General features: G+C 40.1%; 1 protein-coding gene across 5 annotated transcripts in view; it reads left to right on the top strand.

Annotated features, from left to right (window-relative positions):
* Nucleotides 1-1,383: 1,383 nt before the first annotated feature.
* The window catches only part of Cen (cerebellar degeneration-related protein 2-like), a 201,532-nt gene continuing 187,995 nt past the window's right edge, over nt 1,384-14,920 (top strand). For 2 of the 5 annotated variants that reach the window (XM_076211052.1, XM_076211058.1), the window contains exon 1: nt 1,384-1,457. The gene's annotated coding sequence lies outside the window, so the exon portion shown is untranslated. Of the gene's footprint in view, nt 1,458-1,647; nt 1,667-1,826; nt 1,844-14,920 lie in introns of those variants that run through there. The other 3 variants (XM_076211053.1, XM_076211054.1, XM_076211056.1) reach the window with 3 other exon arrangements.

Genomic DNA, 14,920 nt, shown 5'->3' on the forward strand with positions numbered 1-14,920 from the left:
AGGTTACAGTCTTTTGTCTGAGTGGGTAGATATTTTCGATATAAATGTCTGCTTTAATGCCTTTCCGAAGTTCGATAAACAATAGCTAACAATTCTGACCTTTCATTGAATAAAACGTCTTGTATATCTGTAAAAGATAATGTTATGATCAAGTGACTGATAAAAATATAAAAATGAATGTTACCTAGAATTTTTATCTTAAAGTTACCCATCAATATTTTGTTTTCTGTCATGAAACAACATTTTGTTCTCGAAGAAAACGAGAATAACGTGAAACAGGAAAACTCATTTTCATGCAAATTCCGATTTGGTCTAGATTGGTAAAATTTCGTGACTTCAAACACTGTTCGAACAACAAGCTGAGTCAGCTCGATGTAGAAACTGAATTTATATTATACAGTCACCCACAGTTATTTCAGATTGAAATATTCACACAATTTCTACCTCAGATCCACATATTTTATTATTCTTGATAAATTCCATTCGGATTTTTCCACTAACGGCACTGTTGCAGTGATTAAGATAAATACTGATCCCTAAATATAATTTTACATATCATGTCGATAATGACATCGTGGAATTTGTTTTCACGTGAAAAAAAAAATTCTCACGGTTGACTGTTTTTGTGTCCTTGTCCATGGTCGATTGCCATTCGCTCTTCGTAATCTTTTACGGAAGGTACAAACGGTTTGTATATACAAGAAATGGTTCGGCCCATCTTTTAGAGATATTCAGTTAGTGTAAGAAATATATATCCATTTCCCTATTATTTCTAGCATGTCAGGAATTCAAGGAACACAAAGCAAAATTGTCAACTTACACATGTGTGCAATCGCGGGTGCCCGATGCACGACGATTCATACAACGTGCAGAAATCGATCTATATATTTACTGATAGCTTTTGTAATTCAAGAATTTATGTTTATGTTTATTTGTAAGTTAATATATATATATACATATATAATATACACTTTCTATAAAAGATAACTGAGTTCTACAATTAACGCAACAAAATTCAGACTGAATTTCTCTTTCGTGGTTTCTGTGCAACAACAGCATATAGCTATCAGCTGTTTCAGACATCGTGGGTGAATGTTTTTCGTATTTCAGCAGAAATAATGACAATATTTCAGAACTATTTGTCAGTGAATATTGAAGAAAATATATATTTCGGATGTTTATCTACGAACATCATGCAGATCGAAGAATTGTACCCAGTCGATAGACAAAACATCCAGCAAATAAAAAATCAAAGTATTAGGGTAAACATTATAAAAGATATGTGGTAGATAATAAATAAATAAAAATTTATTGCAAAGGAGAGTTTTCTCGTGGGTCAGTCTATCGTACGATAGTTCATGTACGTGGAGGCCAGTGTCTGTAGTGGGTGAGCCGAAGTCGTTTGACAGTGGTGCGTTGGCACAAGCGCGGGAAGAACGGCGCACGGGATTTTTGTGGTAGACTTTTTTTTCTATTGCGTGTGCAGTGCTGTCAATTTATACATAGTATCACGTGTATATAAAGTAGGCATGCCAGTGTTAGCTGTGATGTGAAATATATTATTTGCTTTGTGAATTTCGTGGTCGCTTTCGAAGGAATGTTTTCGGATTTGGATTTGTGATGGTCAGTATGTATAATGCAGTGCATATTCGAATTGATTGATCTGGTGAGTATGCGAAAGGGGTGAACATGGTGTAAACGTGAATGTAGGAGGGAGTGGAGGGTGGGAGGGTAGGAAAAGGAACGAACAGAGAGAGAGGTCTTTCACGATCAATAAACGACGGCAGTTGTCTCTCCTACTTCCAGGGGTTGGCTGTCTTAACCTCCTCTCCTCTCCGTCCTCGTGAGGCACTCCCCAACACTCTTTTCTCAATGTCATGCACTGGCACTCCTCTAAGATACCCAGGGCTCCTATTGGCCGGTGGGTAAACGAGTATATAAGTCGCCGTGTGTGTCAGTGACGGACCAGGAACCTCAAAACGGTGGCGCAGATATGTTGTAAGATCTCATGGCAACGTCGTCAGCTGACGAGGATTCTAGTGGTCTTGGAATGAGGTTATGGTATTCGTGTGAGGATGTTCTAATTCATTTGTGTATCTTTTCAAACCACGTTGTTATGGGCTGTTGAAATGTACTTTGTATTTGTAACTAAGATTGCGTTCATGTCGTATTTGTTGACATTTTAATGTTCTGTAACGTACTATCTTTTTATTTTTTCCCCTTTTCTCCCATTTTTCTCACCATAACACCAGGACGTCTTTGTTGACTTCCGAGCGTATCGCAATGAAAAGGACAGAGAATCATGGCGTCCGCTCAGTAGTCAGCTGTTTGTGTTAACCAGTGACACGCGCCATATGTTTGTTGTACCAGCAGCCATTACCACTGCTTTTACTTGACTTCCTGTCGCTTTCTAGCATATTAGCCATTCTCGAAGCATAATAGTATCTACGTTTATACTGTTGGTATAGTAGATTTTATGTAATGGTGTATTCATTGTCCCATACCATGCGTCATGGTAGACTGAAAGGTCTCCGGTCGATATATTCGTCCATTATAAACTACCGTAATTAAACGTAATCGTCTAGTATTAGAGAAGACGTATATGTGATTGTGTGTATGTGTGTGTTCGTGCATGTGTATGTATATGTTGTGTATGTGTGCGTGTGCGCGCATGTGTATATAGATATGTGTAATAGAATGTTTATGTATATGTGTGTACATGTGTATAAATATGTATGTATATGTACATGTGCATGCGTACGTAAATGTGTGTGTACATGCGTATATATATATATATATATATATATATATTATATATATGTACAAGTGTATAAACGTGTATGTATACATGTGTATGTGTATATATGTAAATGTGTGTTTATGTACATGTGCACGCACATGTATACGTGTAAGTACATGTGTACGTGTACGCACATGTGACACACCTTGGTCTTGGATCACGTGTTGGACTCGTGTACGTGTATGCATGTATATGTGCTTGTGTGTGTATATGCGTGTATGTGTTTATGTGTATATATCTATGTATACGTGTATATATATATATATATATATATATATATAAAAACATATATATATATATATGTGTGTGTAAGCGAATAAAAGACTATTGTAGGTAAAAGAAGACTACATACCACGGTGTGGGAGTTGACATAAGGGAATGTACGAGTATACGATGTTCCGAAACTGTCGTAGATCAATCAGTAACATAACACATATATATATATATATATATATATATATATATATATATATGTGTGTGTGTGTGTGTGTGTGTGTGTATGCATATATATATATATATATGTGTGTGTGTGTGTGTGTGTGTGTGTGGAAAAAACGACGATAGTTTAGGAATGGATCTACTTTAATTAACATTGTGACCGACATGGTTTTCTTTGTGTTCGTCGCAACGTTAGAGTAAGTTTATTCCTAAACCATCGTCGTTTTTCTCTCACCACACTATCTGGCATTTATCTTTGCTCCTCCAAACACACACACACACACACACACACACACACACACACACACACACACACACACACACACACACACACACACACACACACACACACACACATGTATACACACATTGGGGCTTGTTGCTTAAATACAGGGAATAGAAGAAACAGAATACTTAACGTTTTCGTCAATTAAGATATCTTTAGAGTGCAAGAAACAAACAGTAGAAGATAGAGGAATTAGGGGAGGTCACATCAACCAATATGCTCTTCGTGGAGTGGCGTTGGGTTGGGAAAATATATATTTATATACCGACATGCATACATAAATGTATTGATATGAACATATATACATGAAAAATATAGATGATAATAATGAATGAATGAATAAACAATCAATTGGACATGTATGCGGACAAACTCCTCACAAGACATTTGGTCACAACAAGAACTTATGGTTGAGTGTTCTGATATATATGTAAATATATAAATAATATATTTAACCGAGGATGAGGTGGATGGTTGGGGTGAAAGGGGAGTTGAGCGAGAGGGAAATGTTTAAGGGAGAAAGCAGGAGATAGGGGTGTGTGGAGAATGGCTGTGTATATGATACTGTGATGGAAGGAAGGGGGGGATAGGGTGTGGTTATGTGTGAATGATATCTCGACGCAACCTAAAGAGGTTTCTCCTGTTTTCTCTTTTTCTGCATGTGGGGACGGAGAGGGCGTTGGTGAGTCGACGATTAAATGAAGCGGCCTTACTGTGAATGTACTGTATCTTGCTGCATTGGGTCGGATCCAGGGCGGTGGGCGGGATATAGGGATGACTCCTCATCCATGAGGAGCAAAGAGGGGGGGGGTGATGGATGGGATTGGAATGGATGGCAGTAGGTATGTGCCTTTTGACTTTACTAGCTCCCTTGTAAGGGCTCCCCCCCTTTACCAGTAGCCAAAACCAAAAGGCATAATTCCACTCTCATCCATTTCATCCCCGTCCATTCCACTCCCATTCACCAGCCCTCCCTCCCACCTTGTCTACTTCTGGATGACGGTCATCCCTGCATCTCGTTCATCGCCCTGTATCAGAAGGAATGCAGCAAGGCACAGCACTTAACAGCTTTCCTCCTATCCCATATATCTACAAAACCTCCCACAGTGTCTTATCCACTTTGTCATAAATCTTTTCCAAATCCATAAACCCCCCCCCCAAAAAAAAAAAAAATCTGATCCACGCAACCCCAACCTATCCTAAACCCACACTGTTCCCCTCCTAATCCTCTGAATCAAAAACCTCCCATAAGCCTTCCAAACTACACTCAACAAACTGATCCCCTGTAAAGCGGAATTATACAGGCCTTTCTCCAGTCTTCCGACACTCTACCCCATTTTAGACAATTTCACCAGCCAGTCCACCATCACTGTACCTCCCTTCTTCAGACATTCTGCATTGCACACGTGTAACCCAGGTGCCTTACCTGCTCTCATGATTTTGAAAACTGCTTGCACCTCATCTTTTATTATTTCTCCCCCATTTTCCTCATTCATCACTGTCATTTTCTTAGCGCCTCCCACTGCAACGGGAGTTTCCTCCGTATCCTCCTCCACATTTAGCAGCTCCCTAAAATACTCTGCCCATCATCCCCTTACTGCCATCTATTCCATTATCATCTCTCCATCTGTACCGTTTACCTTTTCTTCTCTACTTTATTCGCCTCCCCCTCCTCTCTCAACTTCTTTCCAAATCATAATTTGATTATTGTACTTTCAAAAATTTGTCATACTTTCCTCGTTTTACATCTCTCCATTTTGCCTCCTGTATCTTCTGTTTTGCTTCTCTTTTTTTTCTGTCATACTCTACCCCCATTTTACATCTCTCATTTTTGCCTCCTTTATCTTCTGTTTTGCTTTCTTCTTTCTTTGTATGTTTCGTATGTTTCTCTCATCCTATTATACAACCAGTCTGTGAATGCTAGTTTCTTCTCTTCTATAACCTATGTTTCACCATCCTACCACTCGCTACCCTTCTATTTCCACCCATCCTTGTTCCACACACCATCTTTGCACACCTTGTTACTCCTTCATTGAAACACCCCCGGTCCTCCACTCCTCCCTCTATATTATCCTTCACTTCCTTCCACGCATCTCTCGGCTTCTTGTACTTCTTTTCCTTCTCATTTAAGCAGTTTACTCTAAGAACCTCCCTACCTTCTGTCCTCTTCCTCTTTCTCCATCTATCCTCCACTCTCAACTTACCTTCCACCAAAAAATTATCTGATATTCCCCCACTCTTTCGCCAAAGCACACGGACATCCAGAACTCTTCCTACTCTTCTCCTGGATACCACTACATAGTCCATTAACACCCTATCAACCACCCTTCCATCCAGCACCCTCTTCCATGTGTACTTATGCATGACTCTCTTATACACTCTTAGTTATCATCAACTCTCCTAAACACATCTCCATCATCAACTATCCACTACGATTTTTTCCTGGTACTCCACACTTTCCAACTACTCCGTGTATTGTTTTATTTACTTTAGCGCTTAGATCTTCCAGTACCACTGCATTGACATTTCTCCCTAAACCCTCTCTACACTCATTTAAATCTATCAAAAAAGCTTCCCTTTCCTCTACACTCTTCTCACTACCCGGCCCATATGCACTTACAAAGACCACATCTCCCTTCACAGTTTCACCTTTATCCACATTAAACTTGAAGAAATCTTCCAGTCAACCACACGCTTACCTATCTCCGCACTGTTATAGCAACCCCCGTTCCTCCTTTGTCCTCTCCTCACTCCCGACACCCTCCTCACTACACTCCCAAACTCAAAATCACCCCTCCCTTTCAACTTAGTTTAACTCAATGGCAACACACCAATCTTCCTTCTCACAAACATACTGCCAATATCTTCCCTTTTACTCTCATCTGAACTACACCCATGCTCATTAAAAGACCCCAAACCTTAGGGTTCTGACTGAAAAACTCCCAGACCCTCTTATGCCTTGATTTCTGTTAGGAATATATATATATATATATATATATATATATATATATATATATATATATATATATTTATGTGTATATATGTTTTTATATATGTATATCTACACATGTATATATATATATATATATGTGTGTGTGTGTGTGTGTGTGTGTGTGTGTGTGTGCGTGCGTGCGTGTGTTATAACATGTACACGAAAGATCAAGAATCGCTGAATATGCGACTCAACTGCCACTTGTCAAAGCCACGCCCTCACCGAAAACGACTTGAAATAGAAATCCTTTTCGAAAAATCGAAGAGGGCGAACAGGCCGGACAAGTCCGTACTACCCCAGATTTTCAACCGTCCCTTTTTGCTGAAGCTGGAAAAATCCGAGTCTCTTACCACAGTAAAAATAATCAATAAAATATCTCGCCGCAAGACAACTGCAAGGGAACCCAGACATCACATTTAGACGTGCTGATATAACCGCCGAATTCGTCGTCATCATCAAGGGAGAGTATATCCAGAAGATGAACACCCTACTCAATGAACCAAGTTCATGAAGACGTGAACGACTGAGTCCATTAAAAAGAAACTGAATCTCATCTCAAGTATCCACGGTAGAACCGGAAGCCCAAAATTACAGAAGTTCACAGGCGAAAACACACCGGGTTCTGTGTTCGTCAACATAAAGACACACAAATCAGACAGCCGCATAAGACACATCATTTCACTAATGCTTACCGCCATATACCCCATAGCAAAGAAACCGAAGAGGTACTCGCTGTATACGTTCTAAGCACTTACGCCCACGCCTTAACTTCTGATTTCCTAGAAATCGTGCGTGATTCCCCTCATGTAGGAAATGCCAGAGTCTTACGTTGGATGTAGAAAATCTCTTCATAAATGTCCCCGTAAGCGAAACCATGGACTCCATCCTAAAACGAGTGTACCACAGCAACGACACAAAACCACTTGTCATCCCAGAGAGCACCCTAAAGGAGTTGTTAGTAATCTCTATGAAAGGTGACCCCTTCACCTCTCCCAACGGGCATTTGTACAAGCAAATCTACGGGGTAGCAATAGGCAGCCCTCTAGGTGCCATGTTTGCTAATTTTTATATGGGAACCACCGATACTGAGGTCCTTGCAGCAGCTCGCCCCTCTTTCATACTGCAGAAACGTGGATGACATCTTCGCACATGCAAAGTATCTCGACTAACCGCAAGACCCAAGAAAACGTTCCATCACAGCCACCGATCTCAACCTCACATACGAAGAAGACAACAAAGGACACCTCCCGTTTCAAGACGTCCTCGTCACCGTTCGAAATGCCGGCTACCTAACAACGGTGTATACAAAACCAACAAACACCGGACTCTGCTCAAACTGGAATAGAGAGTGCCTCAAGCGCTACTTGCGGTCCACCAACAGCGCATATGTCAGAATGGCCCTCTCCCATTGCTCCACCTGTCCTCAAACCTATCAAGAATTGAAGAGACGAAAGTCCTATCCAGTAACGGATACGCCAACTCAGATGTATCACAAACGATGCAATCATATCTAAACAAAAGGTACAACATCGGAGACAATAACACAACAAAGACTATTCAATCAGGATATACTACAAAAGCCACATGTCCACGGAATACAAGACAGATGAGAAAACAAAGATATTCACAGATCTGCAGAATCCATCGATCCAACAAAACACCCCCAGCTTATTTATACTACAAAGCAAAGAAGACAGTTCTACTAGTGATACGCAATCGCTCCAACATAGCTGCAATAGTGAAGAATGTGGGCCTCACTGGTGTATTTGTATGACAACCACAAAATTAACAATACGCCTGACGTACCACGAAAGCAGTGAATCTGTTAAGTCCAACTACGCCACCACACACAACAGTCCATTAACAAGAAAATACCAAGATCAAAACACTACAATAATAGACGGAGAACAAGATCCCCGCATGTTGCTTTTCGTAGGAGCCCTCCACATTCAAATAAAACAGTTAACAATAAACATTTAGGTGGAAGAACTTCAGACCTTGCCCTCAGGGAAAAGAATGGCAGTAAGAAGACAAATGACTCCCATTGCTTCGCCTACAAGGAGAGCTCCCCGGATGTGAGAACATCAGGCGCGCTTATTGGCCGGCATCAGCCAACGAACGACAACCTCATCTACAGTGCAATGTCTATGATCCGCACATCACGTATATAACCAAGACACAGCACTTCCTCCTTGAACATGGACAAGACAGTTCCGAAACGTCAGGCACAAAGATCTACTAAGTAAACTAACAGAAAACTATAAGTTGAATGCACGTCCTATAAAAATTGTACGGTTACGATAGCACAACGGTATCTTCCTCGATTTGTAAAAAGCAGTTGCGTATGTAAGGGTTCGAATCCCAACGGTGTAGCTTGTTTATCAATTTGTCGCAATGACGCATAACTTGTCGAATGGCTCGCCTTAATAAAGACTCGATGAAATATAATACTGTGGTACGACCTGGTCGTGTCCCAAGTCGTTTTGTGGGATTTGTCCCAGACGTGTGGTTATGACACGCTGTGCGGTGCTTACCAACATTAGGTTATTGGCTGTATTGCGGTGCATCCTGGCATGTGGACTTATTTGTCCATCTTGGTAGGTCACTCATCTAATTTATAATTTTATTATTTACTCTGGGTTCGTTTTATTGTTGTCTTATATATTTGCATGTTACAGTTTTTGTATATATATATATATATATATATATATATATATATATTATATAATATATATATATATGTATATATAATTATATATATATATGTGTGTATATAATGTATATGTGTGTATATATGTGTAATATATATATATATATATGTATATAATATGTATATATATATGTATATATATATATATATATATATATATTTATATATATATATTTAATGTGTGTGTGTAATAAAACCACTTGGAAAATAAAATGAAAGGTGACCGAACGTTTTCGTCCGTTTAAGACATTTTCAAGAGTCTTAAATAGAGGAAAACGTTCGGTCACATTTAATTCTATTTTCCAGTTGGTTTTATTACACATTTTGTGAATCACATGTTATTGTGATATATACTCAAAAGTATATATATATATATATATATATATATATAATATATAATATTATACATTGTGTGTGTATATATGTATGTATATGTATATATATATAATATATGATGTATGTATATGTATATATATATATAATATATTATGTATGTATATGTATGTATGTGTATATATATGTATATATCTATATATATGTATATAATATATATATATATATATATTTAATGTGTGTGCACATATGTATGTATATGCATATAAATGTGTGTATATATAATATATACCTATGTATACATATGTGTATACTTATCTGTATATGAAACTTCCCGCGTCGTCATCTGTCTTCCAGCTGGTCTTTGCAACCGCGTGCACCCACACGTGCGCACGTACATACGCATGTACGAACATACTCATGCCTGCAGCCATGCATACGCATGAGCACGCATGCGCACACACGAGCTCCCGTGCACATGTGCGCGTGCGCACACATGGACGCATAAATGCGCGCGCGCGCACAAACGCACACACACACACAAACGCGCGCGCGCGCGCACAGACACACACACATAAACTGACGCACACACATATAGACGGGCATTCATACCCGTGCAGGCATACATAAATACAGGCGCACATACATACAGAAGCGCACACATACAGACGCACATATATACAGATGTGTTCTCTTTTTGACATACACGCACACACACACACACACACACACACACACTTTTATCTGTCATTCGGGACTATAAGAGGTGTCGATTATGTGCACAATATTCATTCAAAACTAAAGTGAATGACACGCACTCGGGCACTCATAGAGGAAATCTTTAAGCGGCGCCCCAGTTCAGCTGTCGTGATGACAAGCGTGCTAAGATTTCGTGACGCCAGAGCCACAAGTGTCACGACACTAAGCTCCATACTTTGTGTTTTTTCCGTGGTCCGCGGGCCTGGTACCGCTCGGACCCTTGCATGTGATCCGGAACTGTTCACACAAGAACGCAGGAGAAACGGTGTCCACGCTATAGCCACATCACTGACAATACTCGGAGGAAGCTGATGTATGACACAGTGATGTCATCAAGTCACTTCAAGTTTGAGGTGAGGAGCGGTTGGGAGGCAGTAACTCTTCCTAACCTTACAAACTTCTGACCTGCGACCAGGATTCAAACCGACTCCGAATCCCCCGCGTGATTACCAGACGCGCGCTCTACCAACCGAGCCACGGCGAACCCCCATGTCAGAAGTCGTTACGCGGAGAGAAACGGTGGACCGAAATATGGGAAAAGAATTTTTACGGTACATTATGTAAAGTATTACGGATTCAGTATTTTGGCTTTGATATGTGAAAATTTGAAGCAAGACAATCAACAAAAATACGATTTTCAAAAAGTTACTTCGATTTCAACGGACTAATATGGATTACTAGATATATTTTTTCCTAAAACATAATTGTATTTCTTATTAAAAAATGGAAACTAATCACTATTATAAACTTGAATATTGTTGGTATAAGCCTGTAGTTCAAATCAGTGTATTACTAAATTTTGAATTGACTTAATTTACTAAGATTTACACTGTGCAATCTCTCTTAAATGTTTCTTTGATCCGATGGATTTGGGTCCTATAATGAATGTATTTTAATTTTCATCTGATTGATATTAACTTGATATTAACTATTCGGTGGACAACGTATCTTCTGTAGTTAGGTTATGTGTTTCTATTCTCGCCTTGACTCACTGGTAGCGCCTATGCAGGCAAGAAGTGTGGATTCGAATCCTGGTCATGGCGCAGATGTTAGGAAAGTCGTCTGTTCTCAACAATGGCCCTCAACCGACAAAACAATAGTCCTTTCGTAAGGTATCGTGCTAGCCTGGAACAAGGGAGTTCATGACGTAAAACTGAATGTATTAGGACTATATAATTCTGTGGATAGTAATGAATATAAGTTAACAGATAATATACAGAATATTCACATAAACTAATAATAAGATTGTGATGTCACTTTTTCGAAATGCAGACGGTGATGACGTCATGTTTCTTATTCCCGGGAATCCCAGGTTATGTAACGCTGAGGTTTAATGAATTACAGTTTCCTCTTCCTATATATGTAGAATTTCATTATATTATCTATAACGTATGGAGTCTGACAAAGGGAAAACCAAGACTCGGCGTGGGTTTTTCTTTTTTTTTTAAACTTGGATGGGTCATCACTTAAAGGGGGTGGGGCATACGCAAGGGAACAACATTGGTAGGCGTTAAGCAAGAGCAAAATCTACAAATCTCGTCGGTAGATTTAAAGTGTAGAGGGTGCACTCCATATTAGTTCTGTCCCTTCGACTCGTGGAGATCACATCAACATTCACCAAGATCATAAATGTTCACTAACTGGTTCATGCCCCCTTTTGAGGAAACTCGTTACCCCCTTTTCCTCAGTAGGAGTTCACTGACCCCAGGTTGATAACTGTTCTTTAAGCTAAGTAAATTATGTTGGCTTTAACTACAACGAAATATCCAGAAGGGGACATTGGAACTTAATTGATTAATCGAAACCGTTCCTGACCCTCCATGGTCATCAGGATCTAGGTGATTAACAGAGCGAGACTAAACAGTTATTATTTCACTTTCCTGTTAAATCATTGTTAAACGTTTTGTTGACCACGATACGTGGCTTTATAAGAATATGTTTAACCTTAGTCGTAAGGGACCGAATTTTGGGTTGTTACTCGAAAATAAAAGATATTAAGAATCATTATTCTAGCGCACAAAGATTCCATTTTATGCTAAATAAAATCAGGCATTTACCAAAATCTTGGTGACGCACGAGCTTCGTGTAAAGTGTGTATTGAGCGGTATTGGCGTACAGCAGTAATAGTGTATTTCTTGGCACCACAGCCCCGTGTATTGCGTCTCATGCCGCTGGAGTCAATGGCGATGACAACACCGTTGCCTCAGGCCGGAGGATCCTGGCACATTTTCCTTTTTCTTTCGCATTAAGGTGACATGCCACGTGAGACAAACTTGCTGAATAACGATAAGAACAGTATGCATTTTAGTGGTGTGTTTGACGAAGACTCATCCGTATGCAGTCGATACTTCAAGGACTTTGTTGATTCCCCTTTAGACTAAGTCACTTATTCTCTGTGATTCGAGGCTAATCTCCACATTTGATTTGTACTGTCCCTTCGTTCTGTTACCTATCTCATCTTTACTACTTCTATGATTCTATCTCGGTGTGATTTCCTCTGCTACACCCATGGCCCTCCGAATACATTCTCTTGGCCTACGCTCCAGAACAGGTGCCTTTTGTAATTGTTTGTAGTTCTCACTTCCCCCCTCATTTCCCTCACCTCTTCTCACTCACCGGTCCTCACTTCGTCACTCCGTCCTCACCTCTTCTCTACCTTCGAGCCCCCCCCCCCTTAAGGGAATCGCTCGTGGGATGACTAACCAGTGCTAGGGTCTGCCACGTGACCACCTCAAAACCTCTTTGAAGAAAAACGCGTGCAGTGCCAGCATCGGCCAGCCATGACTAAGCCTGCACTTCGGCCAGCCACGCGACACAGGAACACTGGATCTATTGAGGAACGCATACCCTCTGTCTTCGTGAGTCAGCGGCATCAAACCTTTTGCCTACGCAGCACGTGGCCTCACGCCAATTAGGAGCTCGGTTAATGACCTGCCCGTGTATATAAGAGCTGAACGGACGTCGAAGATTCAGATAGCCTCGGAGCAGCATACGTGAGCCTGACTCGCAAGCAGATCACCCGTGGACACGACTTGAAACATCGTCTCGCCCCCCCCCCCACCTGGCGCCCAACATTCATTGTTAAATAAACCCAACTTTCCGTTAGAGTTTGCCTTCAACCAGCCTAACGGCAATACTCCACTACAAAGCGTACGGGCTGAAAGTAGACATCCACCTCTAGATATGCACAGGCTCTTAACATCACTAAGATATCTCTACAGCATCAAGAGCAAGCCTACCAACCTAATCTCTCTCACTCTTGTGATCTCAACTAATCAAGAATTCAACAAATATACATATAAAGTCCAACCTTTTGGCAAAACAATGACTTTTAACTCACCGTAGCCAACTTAAGATAATAGTTATGATAATAATGATGATTAATTGAAGACATGCGGCATAGATTTCCTACTTATCTATCAACCGTACGATGGCACCCGCTCGAATTATGGGGTAGGTTATGCAGTAGTGCCCCCCACCCATCGCTTCAACCTTTACAGTTAAACTTTTTGTCATCCTCACAGCCTTATACATTGTCCACAGGTGTTCCACCGTATCCTATATACAGTAATTGTGTCAGATCCACAAGCAATCTCCACCATCAATTACCGCTACCCACTGGTTCATAAAATCCAAGCTTGGATCTTCCAGATCACCCGCTTCAAATCTGTTCCATTGTGCTGAGTGCTATGCCATGTAGGCACTCTACAACCAGTAACAGGCCAGTTCTTCGATTAACAGTGCAAAATATGTGGCAAAGGAGATGGGAACATCACTCGACAAATCGTCTAAGAATAATCAAACAACATATGCATCCATGGCTATTTTCATATCAATTTAACCGACAATTTGAAACACTAGTACAGCTAAAAACAAGACATTGCTACTTCACATATGGCCATCTCATGACAGGAAATTATCCCTGAATTTACCATTGCAAAGCTTTCCCACAATATCACGTGTACTGCTAGACTGACCAGTGTACACAACAATTCACAACAACCACCTAATCTGTTATCTACTTCCTCAAACAACACTGACCCGACATTAAATCCTGAGTGATAAGACACCAATACCTTTGTCATCTCCACAATTTCCTACAGAAAACGAGACAATAGTTATGAATGAATACCCTTAACTAACAAAACCAACATACGCAATATAAGATAACGCACGGTAGCTGCGCGACATTGTCCATAGAAATAGAATTGGTAAACTACAACCCATAACAACAGCAACAGTCGTATATCAATTCTAAAAGGAATAGCACACCACATATGTACTACTTCGCATAAATGCATGATAAATCACATCGAGAAACTAAAACACTTTTTCTTTCCAATTTGCCCCATTACTTGAAGATACCAAGCTGTTATCTCTGCCCTAACATTCCATCGTCTGCAAAAATAAACTTATCGCCAGCGTTATCTGCCGTTGATGACGTATATCTGTGAGGGTCCAACTGTATGTACATTCAGCCACAGACCCGCGTATTGATTTGCTTGTTTATGAAAATACATCCTCATTAAAACACGTGATTAAATTAATCCTTGTTAATAAACAGTAATATTTTTATTATTGTTCTCTGCTGTTATTAATCAT

Source organism: Oratosquilla oratoria, chromosome 28, assembly GCF_046742065.1.
Source record: "Oratosquilla oratoria isolate Oo_2021 chromosome 28, ASM4674206v1, whole genome shotgun sequence".
In the NCBI taxonomy this organism is placed as follows: Eukaryota; Metazoa; Arthropoda; class Malacostraca; order Stomatopoda; family Squillidae; genus Oratosquilla; species Oratosquilla oratoria.